Source organism: Lithobates pipiens, unplaced genomic scaffold (assembly GCF_037356315.1).
Source record: "Lithobates pipiens isolate NorthernLeopardFrog02 unplaced genomic scaffold, aLitPip1_a1.2 Scaffold_8, whole genome shotgun sequence".
Taxonomy (NCBI): Eukaryota; Metazoa; Chordata; class Amphibia; order Anura; family Ranidae; genus Lithobates; species Lithobates pipiens.
Window position 1 is genome coordinate 567,533,507 of NW_027507903.1, and position 19,731 is coordinate 567,553,237.

Here is a 19,731-nt window from a genome sequence, read left to right on the forward strand (position 1 = left end):
TGTTTCTAATAAAATAATACAGCAATGTTCATTCTCACATTACATATGTAGAGCCGGCTCCTGCAGAGCACGCACTATGTGTTTTTTTCTATTTAAGATTCCTAAAGCCACAGTCGGGTTTTAGGGTCAATTATACCAAATTATGGTTTCAGTGCCAGTCTAGCTGGATTGCATTGGGTTCTGCTTGGCCACATGTGTCGCTGTCACCACTGGCAAGTGTGAGAACGCAGTTTAGCTAGGCATATTGAGTGCCATTCTTTCTCTGAACCAGTCCAGTGGGAGTGTCATCTTGCTGTGCATTCTGGGAGAGGATACTTAAGGTACTGACATCACATGGTTCTGGTCCAGAAGATCTTTCTGTCTGTTTGGTCCTGGTCCTCCTGACCAGCCCCCATGGCCTTCATGGCCTGGGGTTCGGATCCATCCAATTCCGAGTCTTGGGGCTGGCTAGCCCGAGGCAAAGTAACTCGGAGGAGGATTCAAAGGTGGTCCGGTGCCATCTCATCTTTGGAGAGGCCCAGCAACTGGAGAAGCAACCTAGGGAAGAACTCTTCGGGAGAAGGCCACGCATAAGGCTGGCTTCTCAGAAAGAGCCTGGTGGCTCAGTTGAAAGACACCAAGTGAATCTACACTCATATGGTATCGCCGAACTGGCTGGTGAGATACTGGTACCGTATGATAGCTCTCTAAATTTACCTACATCCTTCACTTACATCCAAGTCTGTGGCAGAGACTTTATTCGCAAGTGTTCTACATTCAAGTCTGTGGCAGAGACTTTGCTTTGCTCAAACACTCTATCAGCTGCTAGGCCTAGTGAGAGGAGGTCTATCCGGTAGCTGTGAGAATCCAGTTGTGAGCGGTAATTCTCTGGATTTCTATAGTGAAAGACTTCCTATCTTTTGCAGTTCCAAGAGTATCTGAACTTCCTACCTAACCTCTACCCTTCATTAAGAGACCGTTCTGTGTACTTGTTGTCAAATAAATATCCCAAAAGTGGATCCAGCGTCAGTTTCTGCAGTTCTTTGGGCCATCTACCTCGGGAAACCCCTAGACGTACAGGAGGTCAAGAAGGTAACGGTAAGCCCAATCAAACCAGCCGCTCCTTCAGGGATCAGTGCTACACATATGACTCGTTACAGTACCTCAAGCAGAACTATAGTCAATTTTGTCTTCTTATTGAAAGAAGTAAGGGACGCAAAAACTGTAAGATGTTTTGTCTTCTGAGTTCTTCTGGGAGAGACTTGCCTTCACTTCCTGCTCTATGATCAAAACAGGAAGTGATAAGAAATCCCTCCAAATTGAAGAAATCTCAGTGTCGCCAGAACTGGTGTCCCCACCTAAATTTCTTTCCCCTTTTGCTGTTCTGACAACAACCCAACATTTGAGAGTTTCTTTGACGTTCACTCTTGGTGATAACAGGTCAAATAGAAAGAGTGAACTTCCTTAAAGTGGAACTTTAGCAATATTTTTATCTTTCCATCTTTTAAATCTCATGCCCTTGTTGTTTTAACTTTGGATAGTATACCTCCCAACTGTCCCTGATTTCCAGGGACTGTCCCTGATTTGGAGCAATGTCCCTCTGTCCCTCATTCCTCCTCATTTGTCCCTTATTTTGGTCTGATCTATATAGATGTATATAAACTGCACTTTTTATCTATCAAAAAGTATTTCCCAGTGCTAAACCTTTCATCTGACTTCTAAATTGCTGCATTTGTAAATTTCAAAAGCCAATATAAAGGAATAGTAATAGTAAAAAAAAGCACTTGTGGGTTTAACCAATCTTGTTTGTTTTTTTTGTAAAATTCTCCTTTAAGGGGGCGTGGCAAGGGTTGTGTCCTATTCCTGCATATGTTTGCTGATAGGTGTCCCTCATTACCATCTCAAAAAGTTGGGAGGTATGGGATAGTAAAACATATTTTTTCTGAAAGTAAATACCTTGTAAGGCCCACTTCCTGTTTCTTGTCTGCTAAAAAGCCTAGGCTTATGACATCATGCACAGCTCTCTCTCTCATTCTCCTGGGAGTTTGCCAGGAAGAGAGGGGGTTGTGAGTCATAAGAGGGCCAATGAGAGCTAAAGAGCTGGATGTGAACCTCTGTGTGTCCTTGTAAAACCAGAAAGTGAACAGGCAGGAGCTTCAGCTGCCCACAGTTAAAACGGATGCAGCCAGGCTCAGTGGGGGGAGATTTCTGTAGCATATTTGCAATATATATATTTTTGCAAGTACAGAATCACAGTATATATAAAATAATATGCAAAGTGGTTGGAGGGAAGCTTCAGAATGGCAAAGATGTTTTTATTACAAATTTATGCGAGCAGACTGCAGTTCCTCTTTAACGAGAATACAGACAGCAATAAAAACCTGACATGTTCTAATCTCCAAGCTATAGAAAACAAAGAAATATGCCTTTAATTATACTTTTAAGCTAAAGAAAAACTAGGAATGTAATATATTTTAGCTCTCCAGTCTTTAGATTAAAGTGGCTGATTTCTTTCAGCCTTGTTTATTTCCAACTGGTTATCCAGCTAGTAACACACTTGCTGTCCTAGAGAGATAACGGCTCACTATCTGTGGAGGAGCAAGCTTGTCATCCTATCCTGATCTGGATTGGAGACTCCTCCCCATCCTCATCTCCATTACATAGAGTCAAGTTGTTCTGTAGCTCATAGAAGATAATTGGAACAGCAGATAACATTGCTCTTTTGTACATTTTGTATTGAACTGTACTGTAATTGTGCCCCCCCCCCCCCCTATACATTGTAAAGAGCTGAGTAAACTGTTGGCTCTATATAAATTGTGTATAATAATAATAAAAATTGCGCTGTTTTGGTTCGGTACGCAAAACATAAAAAAAAGAGATTTCCATCTGGATCAACAGGATTTTTGCTTGAAAACAGAACATAAAATAATTTGATAACTATTTTTATTTCAATGGGTCTAGTAAACTTTGTTCACACACATAAATGTGGACTGGATTTCTTTATTTGGAAATGTTGATTTTCCTTTTTAGGCCAAGATCTAAGACTCTCAAGCAGGGTGGATTTGATTTAAATCACTAGTAAAAAAGCTTGATTCAAAGGGATTGGAAACCCTCGTGCATTAAGGTGAAAAAAACTTCTGGCAGTCAACGGCCCCCCCCAGCCCCCCCCCCCCCCGTTTTACTTACCTGAGCCCGGAATTCACTTGTGGGAGATGCACTGTCCCTTTCTGCACAGGGTCCTGGCTCTTGATTGGATAGATTGACAGCAGCGCAGCCATTGGCTCCCGCTGCTGTCAATCAAATCCAATTACGCGGGGGCGGGGCCAAGTTCGTCTTCTATTCAATACCCCACAGACACCTGCTGGCACAGATACCTGTTTCCTGGTGGTTTCAGCTGTCTCTCACAGGTGAGTTAACTCTTTCAAGACCAAAGTTCCCATAATTAGGGCTGGAGGCTCTTTCCCATAGAAAAATCTCTTTAAGCCTCCAAATTCTTGGTCCACTTTTAAGGACTTGACAATCCTGGGGAAACTGTAAGTCAGTTTTTCCCTTTTGCTGGATCACCCCAGGACCCCGCATAGTTAAGAATCTCTCAGTACTCCAACCATGCTTCTTTTCATCCCCCAAGGGTCCACAAACCACATAGTGGGGACACATGTCTCCCATCCAAGACCCATCCCTGACATCCTGTACAACAGGTACACAGGGATGGGAGCACAGCACTGAATACAGACAGTCTGACTGACAAACTTGGATGTGCAGATCTGTCCAAACAACTTATTCATCACCATTTACTAACATAGCATGCCTGCATGCAGTTCCAGGTGGCTCCAGACTGTAATAGCTCTATCTACTACAGAGAATGTCAGCTTCCCTAGCAGGCTCACAGGTATAAAATATGCATACTTGTAGGAAGGTGCAGTCTACTTTCTCCACTGCAGGTGGGGCTCAACCACAGTGGCATTGCAGAGCGAGAGGTAGTAAAGAGGAAATTGTTCCTATAGAAACCATAGGGACACTGGGAAGCTGTTTGATGCTGCCACCTCATGTAACTACGGTGTCCATCTTGGGTAAGGCAGAGTCTTTTTAAAACCCTGGCACTCAGGCTTGGTGAGCATTTGACGTGTTGGTAGTGTAGGGTCAGGTCACCCACTGTCAGGGACAATATTAGTGGTAAGGAGAGGTTCCAGATGAGTAGGGGAAGAGTAGGGTCACTCTTACCTTCCAGGAAACCTCTCCATTTGGGCACTGACTGGCCATCCCTCGAGACAGAGGCTGTCAGTACATTCCAAGAGCTGCTGCTACACTGTTCACTCCAACAATCTGCGAGTGTGCCCACTTGGGTTGATCTCCCACTGGGTAGTTGTACTGGTTTGAACTACATTTACAATACAGTTCTGTCACTGCATCTGGGCTCTGAGTGTTTACTGCCACAATACCATGCTGCGCCTGCCCACATAACTCTCACATAACTCTCAGCACCATGATTTGCTAAATTGCTCTTAGCTTTCATCTGAGAGTCTGCTTGACTGTGCAGTGGGCTTTTGTCACCAATATTACAAATTCCCTGGAAAGTTTTTCTTTTCATTCCCATCACGTTGCATTTTTTCTCTGGTGGCCACCTTAAAATTTTGCTACTGTATATATATATATATATATATATATATATATATATATATATATATTTTTTTTTTTAAGGATTTATGCATGCATTTACACTCTAATACTAATGGTCAAATTGGTGGAGCAAGGGCAACAGGTTGTTTTTTTAACTAAGTACTTTTATGTGTTTATGGGGTCATTTTTGAACTATATGAAATAAAATTTTTGATTATATTTCAACAATCTGTTGTATAAATTAAAAGGTAAACAAATAGTATGTTCTACATAGTAGTAACTGGTTATTTTCTCCGTTATATTTGGATGAGTATGGTGATTAGTAGAGTCTATATTCATAGAGTACTGGTTTTGTTTTGTTTTGCATTTTTTTGTGCATACTTTGTTCAGGCTGAATCAATGTAAGTATGCAGTAATGGTCATACCTGGATTTGAGCTTTAAAATGCAGTTCTTTAGCTCTAGTCAAATAGCTTTGCCTAGGCTAAGATAATGTTGTCAAACTACTAGAGGCAGGAGGAATCATTTTGTAACATGTTGTCAATCCAATGCTACGCTCTCTATAATTTGATAATGCTTCTACAGTAAGGTTAACTATGTTGCTATTCAATAGATACAGTGGAGGAGTGAATGTTGTCACCCTAATACGGGAAGTGCAGGATAATCATGTACATATGTTGAAGCCAGAACTTGACCAAAAACTTGTGGTAAACATATGGTAAGAATCAATTTATGTAGCACCACTAACACATTTCAGCCTAAAGAAGCCTTAGACGTAGCCATGGCAGGGCAAAGAGGACAGCTGCCCTGGGCCCTGTCATTGTTTTGGGGCCCAAAGCAGCTCTCTCATACTTGCTAACTATCCCAGTTTAAATTCCCTCGTCCCTTGAAATTTCAGGCTTGTGCTGTGTCCCGATATCTCAGTGCGAAGTGCTGTTACTAATGCTGCCCAGCTCTGGCCTATTGTTGTGTACAAATGACTCACCTGCAGACCCTGTGTTTACATATAAATAACCAGCATTCATATGTAAGTAGCTACAGAATTACTAAGTAAATAGCTGCGGCCGGAGGCATTGATATGTAAATAAAGGCGGTATTTATATGTATATCTTGTTTCCCTGCAGTGAGGAGATGATGTGCTGTAACCTCTAGCAACTAATCAGTGAGCCGTAATGTGCGCTGTAACCTCTAGCAACCAGTCAGTAAGTAGTAATGATATGCTGTAACTGCTGGCAACCAATTGCAATTGCTGACTGATCTGATACAGTAAACTGATTTTAAGTCTAGCTGTTTTTATTGTATGTCTCAGAGCAAGTGGAGAGTGAAATTGCATGGGGGGGAGGCCCAAGAAATTTTTTGCCCAGGGTCCAATCAAGTTTAACCACTTGACCACTGGGCACTTAAACACCCTTAATAACCAGACCAATTTTCAGCTTTCAGTGCTCTCACAATTTGAATGACAATTACTCGGTCATGCAACACTGTACCCATCTGAAATTTTCGTCCTTTTTTTCCCACAAATAGAGCTTTCTTTTGGTGGTATTTGATCACCTCTGCGTTTTTTATTTTTTGTGCTATTAATGAAAAAATACCGAAAATTTTGTAAAAAAAAGCATTTTTCTTCATTTCTATTAAAATTTTTTGCAAATAAGTAATTTTTCTTCATAAATTTGGCCAAAAATGTATACTGCTAAATGTCTTTAGTAAAAATAACCCAAATTAGTGGATATTATTTATTCTGCGTGAAAGTTATAGGGTCTACAAGCTATGGTGCCAATCACTGAAAATGTATCAATTTGATCACAGCTGATGTACTGACAGTCTATCTCATTTCTGGAGACCCTAACAAGCCAGTAATGTACAAAAACCCCCCAAATGACCCCTTTTTGGAAAGTAGACATTCCAAGGTATTTAGTACGTGGCACGGTTAGTTTTTTGAAGTTGTAATTTTTTCCCACAATTCTTTGCAAAATAAAGATTTTTTTTATTTTAATTTTTTTTCACACCAAATTGTCATTTTACCAGGCTATTTCTCTCACACGGCATATACATTCCACAAATGAAACCCCAAAATACATTCTGCTGCTCCTCCTGAGTACGGTGATACCACATGTGTTAGACTTTTACACAGCCTGGCCACATACACAAGTCCAACATTGAAGTAGCAACTTCAGGCGTTCTAGGAGCATAAATTACACATCTAATACCTCAACCACCTATTACACTTATGAAGGCCCTGGAGCACCAGGACAATGGAAACGCCCACAAAGTGACCCCATTTTGGAAAGCTAACACCCAGGTGGGCACTGATGGGCACAGGTGGGCACTGATGGACACAGGCGCCACTGATGGACACAGGCGGCACTGATGGACACAGGCGGCACTGATGGGGCACTGCAGTGGCACAGGTGGCACTGATGGGCGCAGGTGGCACTGATGGGCGCAGGTGGCACTGATGGGCACAGGTGGCACTGATGGGCACTATAGTGACTTTGGTGGCACTGGTGTGGCTCTGGTGGCACTGATTAGCACACAGATGGCACTGGTGGGCACAGGCGGCACTGGTGGGCACAGGCGGCACTGGTGGGCACAGGCGGCACTGGTGGGCACAGACGGCACTGATGTGGCACTGCAGTGGCGCAGATGAGCACTGATGGGCACAGATGGCACTGATGGGCACAGGTGGCACTGATGGGCACAGGTGGCACTGATGGGCACAGGTGGCACTGATGGGCACAGGTGGCACTGGTGTGGCACTGGTGTGGCACTGGTATGGCACTGGTATGCACTGTAGTGGCACTGGTATGCACTGGTATGCACTGGGGTGGCACTGGGGTGGCTCTGCTGGCACAGAGGTGGCACAGAGGTGGCACAGAGGTGGCACAGAGGTGGCACAGAGGTGGCAAAGGTGGCACAGGTCGCACAGGTCGCACAGATGTGGCACAGGTGATAGATGGCACTGGTCTGTCACTGGTCTGGCACTGTTCTGGCACTGTTGTGGCACTATTTGGGCACTGCTGGGCACTGCTGGGCACTCACGGTTATCTTTTATTTTCACTGGGATGTTCTCCTCTCCTCTCACGCTGCATCGGTGTGAGGAGAGGAGACTGATGACCTTAGCTTGACCCGGCAAGCCGAATTGTTTACATTTGTGATCGCTCCGTCATTGGACGGAGCGATCACGTGGTAAAGGACCGCTGCCATTGGTCCTTTACCGCGATCCGTGTTGCGCCGGGTCCCGTGAACTCGGCGAGCACGGATGTTCCGGCGTGCGCGCCCCAGGGGGGCGCGCACGAACGATTCTCCGGGAGGCCGTTAATTAACGGCCTCTTAGAGATAGCAAACCGACCTATAGCCGTTAATCGGCTATAGGCCGGTTATTAAGTGGTTAAAGACAGCCCTGGACATAGCCATAGGCTGAAAAAAGTGATTGGCTGCTACGCCTAGGCATGTCTCAGGAGAGCAAGTCACATGCTTTCCCTATACCTGAAAGTGCCAGCTTTTCTCAGAAGCAAGGAACAGTAAACAAGTACAAGTAAGGTGGGTATAAGAGGCTCAGGGTTTGCATTTTGTAAAAACCCCACCAGTTTCCTCTGCATGTCTCTTTAACTTCCACAATTAGTGCAGCTTCACACAGGGGCGACTTGTCAGGCGATTTAGCCACCTGACAAGTCGCACTCCAATCTGTACTATGGAACCGTTCTAATAGGAATGACCCAAGTCGCTCTGAAAAAGATTCCTGTATTACTTTGGGACGACTTCAGGGCGACTTGCATTGACTTCTATAAAGAAGTAATTTTGCAAGCTGCCGCTGAAGTCGTGTGCAAATCGCCTTGCAAAGTCGCGCTGCTTACTGTTAATGTTTTGTTTTCTGAAGAATATGTAGTCATCTGAGAGCATGAATCATTTTAGAATCATGTTGTGACAATGTTAAAAATGAAAAGGTTTCAAAATGTTAGTTACAAAAAGGCTTTCATAAGATCACATCAAAAAAACTTCTAAATGATGAAACCATTTTTAGAGAGTTTCAGTGTAGTGGTGTTTGGCACAAGTCCAATATGTTATCAGTATGAGTAAAGTAAAGTTGACATTTTAGATGTAATGGTTAGGGTGGGGATTTATAGTTTAAAGTTAAGGCTCCATGCACACTGAAGCTGATAAACTGCAGTTTATTGGCGTTTGGGCGTTTTTTGTAAAAGCCCATAAACTCCACTCTATGTTAGCCTATGTGTCCATGCACACATGGACGTTTTTCAGCTTTAATGAGCAGTGGAGTTTATGGGCTTTTTTCTGAACGCCAGAAATTCGCGTTCAAAGTGCCGTTTTTCAGCGGCAAAAAACGACAAACGCTCATTAACGCTCATTAACGCTCATTAACGCTTGTTCATTAGTGTTCGGCATTCTATTTTTCAATGCATTGTGGGATTTTTGGAGTGTCCTCTGTGTATTTTTATAAAAAACGCCCATTAACGCTAACGCTGTAAAACGCTCATTAACGCTCATTAACGCTAGTATAAAACGCTGTTAAAAGCAGGTTTTTCAACCAGCGTTTTCTGCCAGCAATCTGGCGTCCAGAAATAGCTTTTTTGAGCTTCAGTGTGCATGGAGCCTTAGTGTCAAAAGAGAAGTAAAGGATTTACCTAGGTGGATGCAGCATCGGTCTAATGCTGCATCTGTCCCCTGGGACCTCTACACTGAGCACTGAGTGATCGAACACCGCTGATCGCTCGGTTTTCAGAGCTCCATGAGAGAGCTGCAGACTGTCACAGCTCTCTGCTCTGCCCCCTCCTCGCTCACTGAAGCGCTGAGTTGTGGAGGGGGGAGCGGCCGTCTCAGGCTCTCAGTGGCTCGCTGAGAGGCTGAGCCGGATGTCAGTCCAGGACTCCGTGGTCGTGATGACGCGGTGCCTGGACTGAAATAGGTGACGTCAACAGAGAGCAGTCTTCAGCCCGGTCTCTGCTATAAATGGATCATAGGAGTGCAAAACGAACTGCACTTCTGTGATCTATAGGAGAAGTACAGCCAAACAAGCTTTGGCTGGACTTCTCCTTTAACCACTTAAGGACCGCCTCACGCCGATATACGTCGGCAGAATGGCACGGCTGGGCACAAGCACGTACAGGTACGTTGCCCTTTAAGAGCCCAGCCGGCTCGGTCCTGAGCTCCGTGACCGTGGCCGCGGGACCCACGGACCCGAACGCCGCCAGTGTCCCGTGATCGGATCACAGAGCTGAAGAACGGGGAGAGGTAAGTGTAAACAAACCTCTCCCCGTGCTTCCTAGTGAGCTTGTTACTGATCGTCTGTTCCCTGTCATAGGGAAGGACGATCAGTGATGTCACATGCCAAGCCACGCCCCCTACAGTAAAAAAAACACACATTAGGTCACACTTAACCTCTACCCTGCCCCCTAGTGTTAACCCCTTCACTGCCAGTAACATTTTTACAGTAATCAATGCATTTTTAATCACACTGATCGCTGTATTAATGCCAATGGTCCCAAAAATGTGTTAAAATTGTCCGTGTCCGCCATAATGTCGCAGTCACAATAAAAATCGCTGATCGCCACCATTACTAGTAAAAAAAAAAAAATATTGATAAAAATGCCATAAAACTATCCCCTATTTTGTAGACGCTATAAGTTTTGCGCAAACCAATCAATAAACGCTTGCGATTTTTGTTTTACCAAAAATATGTAGAAGAATACGTATCGGCCTAAACTGAGGAAAAAAATGTTTTTTATATATTTTTGGGGGATATTTATTATAGCAAAAAGTAAAAAATATAGATTTTTTTTTCAAAATTGTCGCCTTTATTTTTGTTTATAGCGCAAAAAATAAAAACTGTAGAGGTGATCAAATACCACCAAAAGAAAGCTCTATTTGTGGGGAAAAAGGGACGCCAATTTTGTTTGGGAGCCACGTCGCACGACCGTGCAATTGTCAGTTAAAGCGACGCAGTGCCGTATCGCAAAAAGGGGCCTGGTCCTTTAGCTGCAAAATGGTCCGGGGCTTAAATGGTTAAGGCTAGGTTTTTAGGGAGTGAGTTAATGTGTGTTGCTGTAAGGCAGAAATTTTCAGACACAACAGTTTGTGGGGAGAACACTAAAGAGGGCTGCTTTACAACCTCTGACTATATATATATGTGTGTGTGTGTGTGTGTGTGTGTGTGTGTGTGTGTGTGTATATATATATATATATATATATATATATACTGTATATTATTTACTAATTATATTAATTTTTATAACTATAGAAAGAATTGTGTAATTAGTTTGCACTTGTTTCGTATACTATTTGCACATTATTTACTACCGGTATATAATTTACCTTTATCCCCTAGAGCATGTCCCAAACCAAAGCCCTTCTATAAGTTTGCATAGAGCAGGGAATTCTTAGAAACCTATCTTGTTTTTCTTCTGCTGCCTGCAGACCCTTTGCAAAGATTTCCCTTTATTTCTTGTCTTGAGACAGGAAGACACTCTCAAAATATGGGATTTCCTATTGCTCCCAGACTGTCTCAAACATAAATGTCACCAGGACGATTTAAAAGAGTGAATCTCCATTTGGAGATATCCAAGGCAAATAATCAATTTTTTTGAATGATAAGTACTCATACAGTCTTCTGAATATATGGCTAACTTTCTCAATGTTATGTAAATAATTTGAATAGCATTACCTATAGGTGCTCCATCAATCCTTACTCCTCCCTATGGAACTCCCACCTGATGCCGTGTACACACGGTCGGACTTTCCGGCAGAAAAAGTCAGACGGAATCTTTTCATCGGATATTCCGATCGTGTGTGGGCCTCATCATCCTTTTTTTTTTTTACCAAAATTCTCACGGACCTAGAAATAGAACAGGTTTTAAAGCTTTCTGACGGTATCAATTCCTATCGGGAAAACCGTTTGTCTGTATGCTGTTCCGACGGACCAAAAATGACACGAGTGCAGCTATTGGCTACTAGCTATTGAACTTCCTTTTTCTAGTCCTGTCGTACGTGTTGTACGTCACGATCGGACTTTGCTGTGATCGTGTGTAAGCAAGACTGTTTCAGTAGAACTCCATCAGAAAAAAAAACATCAGAGTTTATTCTGATGGAAAAAAACGGTCGTGTGTACGCGGCATGAGTTATTTGGAATCTGGTTTACTACACATGATTTAAACACATGGTTCTTTCGCTATAGGCACATTTATGTTTCTGACTCTAAGCCCTTGTAAACACGGTCAGACATTCCGACAACAAAATCCATCGGATTTTGTCCGAAACTTGTGTTGCATACACACGGTCGGACAAAGTTGTCGAAAAATCCGATAGTTCAGAACGTGGTGACGTTATTTCGCTACAACGGGACTACGTTCAGGCTAGTAGCCAATAGCTTTGGTCTAGGAATTTGATCTGAGCATGCGTGGCACTTTGTCCGATCGGAATTCTCTACAAGTGATAGGACAAAGTCTGATCGGATCATGTTGTTGGAAAATTTTATAGCCCAGCTTTAAAACTTTGTCGGTCGGATATTCTGACGGAAACAGTCTGATGGAGCCCACACACGGTCGGATTATCTGACAACACGGTCCGAGCGGACATTTTCCGTCGGAATGTCCGACCGTGTGTACAAGGGCTAAGGGATTTATATACTGTATCATTGTTAATTCTTTGCATGTATGTTTTTTATTTTTAATGTTGTAGACCTGCCTCTATACACCGCCCATTGAAGCTGATTGTCAGACCTGGGTAAGACATCAAGCTAAGCCACTCCTGTTTCCTTGCATGACTTGTTGACTGAAGATAAACCATCTGTTATCTTTATTAATGGTGGTTGTTATTTATCATTATTATCTATGATAACGTTGATGTATAAATAGAAGCTGAGCAATTGATGATTATGCAATACTGAACCAAAATACTTTTAAGGCTGGTTCACATCAAACGAGTTGCAATGAATGGTGCATGCAGTACTTATTTTCAGCACATAGGGTTGCAACACAATCTATCGCATCGCAATGCCACTGTGTGAATGAAACTGAATTAAAGTGGTTGTAAACCCTTACAAACCACTTTGATCTACAGGTAAGCCTAGATTAAGGCTTACCTGTAGGGCCAAGAAATATCTCCTAAACCTATACGGTTTAGGAGATATTTACCTGAAGACAGCCACCGCTGTCTACGGCGCATGCACCTTAGACAGCGGCGTGCAGGCGCACTGGGTAAGCCACAGATCGCGGTGATATGCCGCGAGTGTCGGCTCCCGTGCACATGCGCAGGAGTGACATCATCGCTGCTCCGGCGAATCACAGCGCCGGAGCAGCGAGACCCACCAAGAAGATGGACGCTCGGAACTACAGGGGACAGCGGTGACTTCGCTGGCTCCTGTGTCAGGTAAGTGACACATAATGAACTACTATGTGATGCATAGAAGTCCATTATGCTTTACCTTTGCAGGGAATGAAAGAGGAAGTAAACCAATCAGGGATAACTTCCTCTTTAACTGAGTTGTAACATTTTCCGATAAAGTTCTGACAAAACTGCAAACATTGTGATGCTCTGGGATTGGTACATGAGCACTGTTTCCCCTCAGCACACACCAGCCTTGACCATGGAGGTATCAGAAAACTAGTATTTGTATATTATCTAGTCTTGCAGAGCGGGAGAATTATCGTTTTATCTCTGGAGTTGATCCCCTTTTTAATGCATGCCAATATTCTGTTTGCTTTGTTAGCTGCAGCTTGGCATTGCATGCCATTGCTGAGCCTATCATCTACTAGGACCCCCAGGTCCCTTTCCATTCTAGAGTATCCCAGAGGTTCTCCCCCCCAGTGTATAGATTGCATTTATATTTTTGCCACCCAGATGCATTATTTTAAAATTTTCTACATTAAACCTCATTTGTCATGTAGTTGCCCACCCCATTCATTTGTTCAGATCTTTTTGCAAGGTTTCCACATCCTGCGGAGAAGTTATTGTCCTGCTTAGCTTAGTATCGTCTGCAAATACAGAGATTGGACTGTTTACTCCATCCTCCAGGTCGTTTATGAACAAATAAATAGGATTGGTCCCAGCACAGAACCCTGGGGGACCCCACTACCCACCTCTGGCCATTCCAACCATGAATTTTATATTATATGGATTATAGGTTAACACAGAAAATGGTGCCTTGATTGTACACCACTCCAATCGTTTTTATTGTTACTAAACAAGCTCAAAGTTTTGGACATAGATATTCTTTCATTGTAATCTGTCCCAGCCCAGGGTTTTCCTGAGGCCCTTTATCACTTATTCCTCAGGAACTCAACTTCAAACTGTATTCTGTGTTTTGGTGTTTACTCTGAATTGTCTAAGATTATTAGTGATGTACCCCAAGGTTCGGTGTTGGGACCCTTACTTTTTAATATATTTAAAAATGATTTGCGAAGAGGAAAGTAAAAAAGCATCAATATGTATAAATACATAAGTGGTGCATATATTGAACTTGGTGTAGGTTTATTTACTTTTAGGTCATTACGTCTGTAGGAAAAAAGATTAACCTTCACATGCCAACAGGTTTCTTCACAGTAAAAGCAGTGAAAATGTGGACTACTACTGGCCAGTAGATTTTTTAAACAAATGCACAAAATATACCTTTTTTGAGGTAACACCAGGGATAGTTCTATAGTCCAGAGAATAACTAATTGCCTCTTGGCAAATCAGGAAGAAATGTATTTCCCCCACTGGAGCAAATTGAACCATGCTTCATTGGTTTTTTTTTGCCTTCCCCTATGGGTATAGAATAGCATATATGGAGGTTTTATATTTTCTATATGGAGGCTTTCTAGTCCATCCAGTTCAATTAAGGTGCTTGTAAAGGCAGAAGGTTTTGTTTTATCTTAATGCATTCTATGCTTTAAGATAAAAAGCCTTCTGTGTTCAGCAGTCCCCCTCATACTCACCTGAGCTCCTTCTTTTCTAGCGATGTTGCACGAGTGTCTCGGCTGCCTGGGACTCCCCTCCTGATTGGCAGAGACACAGCGGCAGTGCCATTGGCTCCCGCTGCTGTCAAAGTCAGTTAGCCAATGAGGAGAGAGAGTAGGTGGGGCCAAACTGCGGGTTCATGTCTGAATGGATACATGAAGCTGAGGCTTGGCTCAGGAGCCCCCATAGCAAGCTGCTTGCTGTGGGGGTACCTAACAGGAGGGAGGTGGCAGGAGCAGCGAAGTGGGACCTCAAAAGAGGAGGAAACACACAGAGAAGGTAAGAATAACATGTTTGTTATTTTTATAGAAAAAAACAAGACTTTTCAATCACTTTAAGGTTAAACTAGATGTACTATTGTCCTTTTTTAACCAACTAACTAACTAACCACGTAACCCGGAAAATCAAAATATTCTGTAGACTGCAGTTGGATGTAAAAGGACCTTCTGTCTATTTACACTCGACTACCATCCAATCTGATCCACCAGATGGATGGGAAATGGATTCCCATCTGTCTGTGTTTAGCAGACAGGATCATATCCGATGTCGATAGATGTCAATGGACAGTCTCCATAGAGGAGACTGGAAGGTCTCCTGACAGGTAGACCTTATTGGTCCACCCATGTGAAAGGGCCCTAAGCCTTTATAACCACATTAACCACCTCAATACTGGGCACTTTCACCCCCTTCCTGCCCAGGCCATTTTTCAGCTTTCAGCGCTGTCACACCTTGACTGACAATTGCGCAGTCATGCAACACTGTACCCAAATTAATTTTTTATTATTTTCTTTACACATATAGAGATTTATTTTGGTGGTATTTAATCACTGCTGCATTTTTTATTTTTTTTACAAAAAAAAAGAAAAAAGACCGAAAATTTTGAAAAATAAAAGTTTTTCTTAGTTTCTGTCAGTCAGTTTTGTAAATGAGTAAATTTTCTCCTTCACTGCTGTGTGCTGAGGAGGCTGCACTGATGGGCACTGACAGGCTGACGGTCACTGATGAGGTGGCACTTATGGGCACTGATGAGGTGGCCCTTAAGGGCACTGATTAGGTGGCACTGGTCAGGAGGCACTATTATGCTGCACTGATGAGCACTGATAGGCAACACAGATAGGCAGCACTGATGGGCACTGATAGGCAGCACTGATGGGCACTGATTGGCACCGATGGGAATTGATGGGCACTAAAAGACAGCACTGACTGGTACCAGTGATGGACACTGATTTGTGTCCCTGATGGGCACTGATTTGTGTTATTGATGGGCACTCATGGGCACTGATTGGTGGCACTTCTGGGGCTTTACTGTGATCAGGGCACTGATGATCAGTGCCCTAATTACATGCCCTGCAAGGAAATTCCACTTATCAGCTCTTCTCACCTCACATTCTGTCAGTGTGAGACAAAGAGAGCCTATTACTGGCACTTCCTGTAATTACATGTGACCGGCTGTGATTGGACACAAAAAGCCACATCAGTGAATCTTTGCAGAGATTGGGTCGCACCATGTCCTAGTAAAACGCAGCAGTCAGGATTGGTTCACTGCACATGCCCACGGGCGCATGGGAGGGGCAGTTTGGGTGCCGCACTGTCCCTCAGTCATTTGATGGTGGGTAGGTGGCAAGTGGTTAAATATTTATTTGTGAAGTAAGTAAAAATAAAGAATAAGGCATACAACATAGTATAAATTCACTAAGTTTTCCTTTAAAGTGATTGTAAAGTCTTCTTTTCCCTATAAAAATAACAAGCATATTACACTTACTTGCTATATGCAGTTGGATTTGCACAGAACAGCCCTGATCCTCCTCTTCTCGGGTCCCTCTTCTGTGATCCTGGCCCCTCCCTCCTGTTAAGTGCTCCCACAGCAAGCAGCTTGCTTTGGGGCACCCAAGCTGTGTCACAGCTCTCTGTGTCCATTCAGACACGGAGCCCCAAACGGGCCCTGCCCCTTCTCTCCCCTGATTGGCCAGCTGACTTTGATTGACAGCAGTCGGTGCCAATGGTGCCACTTCTGTGTCTCAACTAATCAAGAAGCAGAATCTCGGATGGCCGAGGGACTTGTGGACATCGCTGGACAGAGAGGGACCTCAGGTAAGCATTAGGGGGACGGGGGACGGGTGGCTGCTGCACACAGAAGTCTTTTTATCTTAATGCATTAACAGCCCTTCAAACTGTTCCAAGCAGACCGAGAGCTAGTGCCAGCCCTTTTTTACCCCAAACATTGTACACAGACAAGATGTTTGGGGTTAAAAGGGCTGGTATTAGCTCTTGGTCTGCTCGGAACGGTTTGGAGGGCAGAAAGCGCTGTTTGGTGGAAGGAAGCGCCTAAGTGGAGTGCCCAAGCAGTTCCGTCACATTTGGTCGAAGCAGTGCTATTATTGTTGATAAGTATTTCTGTCCAAAGATGTAATCCAAACCGCGCTCTCAACGTCCAATAAATAATTGTCCATCACTTTCTTGGTCACCCTGTGCCCCTAATAGACACAGGAAGACTCAAACATAAGAGGGGCCTGGGGAGCTGAAACAGGAGTTTCCCAATTTCTGTAAGGTAATCTGGGTTCCACAAGGCCCCCACCCAAAGTGACTCCCATCACAGGGACATTAACTATATTCTATCCAAAACTAAAAAAATTTTTTGCCCAAAAGGTACCCTATTACTTTACTTTAACTGTTTTCCTGTGGGATGAGGCTAAATGATAACTTTGCCTACAAGGAATTGTTTTTAATTGTTAATAACGTAAAAATTTTACACTGAACTGATAGCTTTTGTATCATCTCAATGCAAAAGTCATTAAGAAAATGCTCTTACCATGTGAAATATGTATGACAGTATTAGGATAAAAACCCCCTCATCTGACAGGAAGGCAGAAAAAAAATTTGTAGGAAGAATTCTAAATCTAAGCTGATGTTCTTTACAACAGATTGCTTCCTGTAGACCTTTTTTTCAAATATTAGTAATATCCTACATTTAGGATCACACAGTAAATGTCTGACAGTCATCTCAGCGAAAGCAAATCTAGGAGGTCAGAAATACAAGATGTCAATGCCATCAGGGAAGTCCGAAAAAGCCTTCCATCCTGTGTACTCATTCCAGGTCATTCACTTAAGCAGTGAAAGTCTGGACCAAGATGAAAGCCCCAGAGCTTGCTTCCACATTTCTTCACATGTTTCCGTACATTCACATAAACCGCTGTCCTTACACTGGAACAGGTATCAACTGCACCAAGCAACTTGTCATTGTGAGCAATAGCGACTAAAAACATGTGCATGCAGCTGTGGATGTTATGAGTGCTATCATTTCCCACGTCAAGCTGTACAATTAAAAATAGCAAAGACATAATACAGGTAAAGCAGCCAATAAAATGTGTTACCTCTGTTAGACTCCCCACTCAGTGTTGCTTTAAAACAATAGTTGTAGAATTTACGGGTACTTTGAGCTTAGAACAGCTTCCTCCTTTTCTCTCTTGTTGACGTTTTATCTGGTAACAAAAAAAATTCTGCTTCCTGCTAATCAGATCCTGCCCTTGTTTGGCAATAGTTCCAGAGAAAAAACAGCCCAAGGACTGTAATGAGCTTTCTCTAGAACTGTTTGTCAGAACATTTACACATATACATTATATATATATACACATATACACACATATATATATATATATATATATATATATATATATATATATATATTTTGACTGTCAGAACATTTACTCATACAAACACACATATATATATATATATATCTCAAAATACACACACACATACATATATATATATATATTGGGGCTGGGAAAATTAAAGATTAATTCCTTGATTACTCGTTAATTTTTTTGATCGATCAAAATTCTTTTGATCGGTACTCACCTCTCTGCCGGCTTCCAGATCTTCAGGGAGTTCCATCAGAGGTCAGGTGACATCACGGACATTGACGTCACCGGACTTCTCCCCCCTTCCCCAAGTGCCTCTGTCTGCTAATAAAGGGAAGGGGGAGGAGCCCGGTGACATCACAGACTTCGACGTCACCGGACCCCTTCCCTTCATTGGACAGTGATGGTAAATAATGATGTGGTTAACTGGGATCATTCAGTGAGCTAAGTGTAGGCAAATTTGATAACCTCCATTTTTAACATTGTAAAAAAAAAAAAAAAAAAATGTAAACACTCTGGTATGTCTGCGCAACTGGCTAAAGTGATGCCTACTTGCCTACTATAAAGTGACTGACAGTCAATATACTAGATACATTTTATAATTAAAGTTTAACTTTCTATGTTTTTCTTAAAGTTTAATAAAAAAAAATGACTTACGTCAGTGCTACAGTTTGTATTTAAAACGTATTTGTGTGAACTGTGAAGTTAAGTCATGGATTGTGGAAACTAGCTAGTGTTGGGTGATTGTATATAGTGTATGCCACATTTACCACTGACTAATGCATAGTTGCAATGCAAGATCAGCTAAAAGTAGTTGGATAATTAATCAAAATTAGTCGATTCATCGATTTAAAAAAAAAAACGAGTAATCAAACATGAAAATTTTAATCAGTAAGTAACAGCCCTAATATATATATATATATATATATATATATATATATAATGATGTTACAATATATATAAAATAAAGAAAACCTTGGATTGCAAGTAACTTGGTTTGAGAGTGTTTTTTTTTACAAGAGGAGCACATGTTTTAAATAAATTTTAACTTGATAAATGAGCGAGGTCTTGCAATACAGGTAGCATCACATCCCTCACAACTGAGTGAGAGCTGTCTTAGACCCCATACACACTATTCGATTTTCTGCTGATTTTTGTCTTCAGATTTACCAAAACCATGTAGGGCAAGGGCCTGCCTGATTACATGCAAATTGAAACTCTTAAAGTGGTTGTAAACCCACTCTCATCAGGATATATATGCCTCTTGCATGTATCCTTACCTGTCAAATATCTCCCCTTTAGCTGTTTGGAGCCCTGCAATACTCTGGATTCTGTGGGCAGGTCTGTTGTACGGAGCTCATGGGTGGAGTTGTGATATTAGTAGACTCCCCGCCCACCTCTACACTCCCCTTGGCCAGACATTGATATTTCTTACACTGAACTTCTGCTGGTCTCCTGAATTATGCCCCATGATCACTAACATCCAGTCAAAACCCAGGAAAGTCACCACATGACTTCAGCATGCCCAATCATGCTGGGGTGTGGAGC

General features: G+C 42.6%; 1 protein-coding gene across 3 annotated transcripts in view; it reads right to left on the reverse strand.

Annotated features, from left to right (window-relative positions):
- LOC143961032 (cytokine receptor common subunit beta-like) overlaps positions 1–18,036 on the reverse strand; it is a 135,477-nt gene extending 117,441 nt beyond the window's left edge. For 2 of the 3 annotated variants that reach the window (XM_077470154.1, XM_077470153.1), the window contains exon 1: positions 17,914–18,036. The gene's annotated coding sequence lies outside the window, so the exon portion shown is untranslated. The remainder of the gene's footprint in view (positions 1–17,913) is intronic. The other variant, XM_077470155.1, reaches the window with a different exon arrangement.
- Positions 18,037–19,731: the final 1,695 nt, after the last annotated feature.